Here is a 2,662-nt window from a genome sequence, read left to right as displayed (position 1 = left end):
AACAATGAATAAAAATTATTATACTGACGAAAAATTTGAATTTTCTCATATTTTTAACTAGAGTAAATGTGCAATTTTTCCTATCCTCTCTTTATATCCTGGAAAAGATGCGAGACGGTGACGCTCCAAGTAATCGAAGTGAGTGATCAACAATCTTCGTTGGATTCATCAAGTGAACCAAATTCACAATAAAGCACTGCTTCGAAATTGATCTTGAAAGGTCGTTATAACGAAAAAAAAGATGTTCAAGGTACTACCATATTACGTACTACCATAGAGGTAGACCAGGTATTGACATAATGACAGAAGATGTTGTGGTCGTTTTGGGTGCTTGTAGAACATCCTACAGAAATTCTGTTTTATTGATTGGAATAATTGCCAATACTTTGAGCATTGATACTCAAACTTTAATTTTTAATAAAAGTTCATTTAATCGAGCTTGACTCGATGTTAGGCAAAAGAAAGCAGAGAAATTGAAAAACGCATTCGTTTCAAACTAAGAAGCAGCTGTTATTCACTGGGATAGAAAAATAATACCTGATGATTGGACTCATAAAAAAGTTGACCACTTACGTATTCTTGTTACAAATGGTGAATCGGAAAAGATTTTAAATATACCAGCACTTCCTGATGGAAAAGGTTCTACACAAGCTAACGCTATTTATGAAACTTTGAATGATTGGGGTCTATTAGACAAAGTGAAAGCTTGATGTTGCGATACCACGAATGCAAATTTGGGTAATGTAAATGGTGCTGCAATTATTCTTGAGCATTTTTTAACAGAAATTTGTTGTATCTACCTTGTCGACACCATATTTACGACGTCATCTTGGCATCCATCTTTCAACTAAAATTGCCTGGAACTAAAGGTCCAAATGTTACATTATTTAAAAGATTTCATGATCAGTGGCTTAATTTAGATCCAACCAAATATGATATTACTGATGAACTTAAAGATTCATCAATACTTTCACAAAAAAACGAAATAATTGATTTTCTTCAAAGCTGTTTGAAAGAGCATCGATTATATGAAACTGCTTGAACTATGTTTGATCTTCTTAGGAGAACCTTAATCATTTAAAATTCGTTAACCGAGAGCATACCATCATGCTAGGTGGACGTCCAAAGCGGTTTACTCGATAGAAATATTTTTATTTCGTAAAACCTTCAAAGTCAATGCTTCAGAATTAAAAAAATTCGATGATGTCTGTATATTTATTGTTTTTACCTATGTAAAAGCTTGGTTTTTAGCTCTAAATACGGTGCAAGCTCCAAAAAATGATTTGGATTTCATTAACAAGCTCTACAATTATGCTGCAGTCGATCCTTTGGTATCCAATACTGCCTTACAAAAAATCACGAGGCACTTACGATATGTATCCACGGAAACAAGTGCCATTTTATTTTTCAATGAGGATATATCTTTTAAAATAAAAGTTTAAATAATTTAAGCATTAAAAAAAGATGTAGGGAATGATGGTTTTATTTCAAAAAAAGATATAATCCAGTCTGATATAGATTTAAAAAATTTGAAAAATGTGGAATGAGATTACTTTATTCATAGGCAATTAGTACGTTTTTTTGATAGATTTGATATAAATAGAAACTTTTTGAAAATCGACTGTAAAACTCGGTCTAATAACGTTGATTATTTAAAAGGTTTATAAATCGTTAAAAATTTACAAGTCGTTAATGATGCAGCTGGAAGAGCAGTCAAACTGGTTCAAGATTATATGAACATCACAAAGAATAAAGGTCAAAAATTATTTTACATTTAAAACGTAAGCAAATTTTATAGAGAATTTGATATTTCAAAAAAGAAAACAATAGGAAAAAAACTGAAAAAATCAGAAAAAAATGAGACTTGACAAATGTTAAATTATAAAATTGTTTTTTTAATAAGAAAATTGTTTCTCCGTAACGATTATTCTTGTAGATTTACTCAGTGCCTCTAATTCGCTTTTTTCCTTTCCTATTATCTATTACTGAACAGTACTTTTTTTTTTTTTTTTTTTTTTTTATTAAAAGGTAAAAAATATTATATTAGTGGAAATTGTTGGTACTAATGCGGAGGCCATAGTAAAAACTAATTTTTTGTTTTTCAACTATCAAATTTTTTTCTTATATAAACAAATATCTCACCTGTAAATTACACGCAACGTATACTACTTTTTATCGGTTTTTAAGCTTGCCAGCTCTTACAAATCCCTTTTCTCTGCAAAATTATTGTAAACTGGCCGGTAATGGTCGTTGAAGACTTTTTAACACTATGTAATCGAACTGTAGGTTAAAAATGAGTAGAAAATGAGATTCTACGATGAATTTTACTGTGAATTTGCTGCTTTTAATAAGTAACGATAGTTTAATTGAGCTTTGATGCGAAAAATCATTGAAAAACGGCCACTTATCAAAACTAAAAACCTTTTCACGCTATTTAATGTGTATAAAGGTTAAAAATAAGTAAAAATTAGAGAACCATGATAAATTTTACTTCAAAAATACTATTCTCGTTTATTTACCACAGTGAAAATGAGCTCACTGGGCTCTTTCACATAAAAAATCGTTAAAAAAAGCCATTTAACGACGTTAAAGACCTTTTTACGCTATCCTGCGCACTCTAAGGTTGAAAATAAGTAAAAATTCGGAGTCTCCAACAAATTTT

At 30.2% G+C, this 2,662-nt stretch overlaps 1 pseudogene; it reads left to right on the top strand.

The window, feature by feature from the left end:
- Positions 1-299: 299 nt before the first annotated feature.
- LOC149374053 (uncharacterized) lies at positions 300-1,042 on the top strand (annotated as a pseudogene).
- Positions 1,043-2,662: the final 1,620 nt, after the last annotated feature.

The sequence above is a fragment of the Copidosoma floridanum genome, unplaced genomic scaffold, assembly GCF_036245765.1.
Source record: "Copidosoma floridanum isolate Cflo_tuat_1 unplaced genomic scaffold, Cflo_Japanese_pri ptg000022l, whole genome shotgun sequence".
Taxonomy (NCBI): Eukaryota; Metazoa; Arthropoda; class Insecta; order Hymenoptera; family Encyrtidae; genus Copidosoma; species Copidosoma floridanum.
The sequence above is the reverse complement of the archived record's forward strand: the minus strand, read 5'-3'. Positions and strand labels throughout refer to the sequence as shown.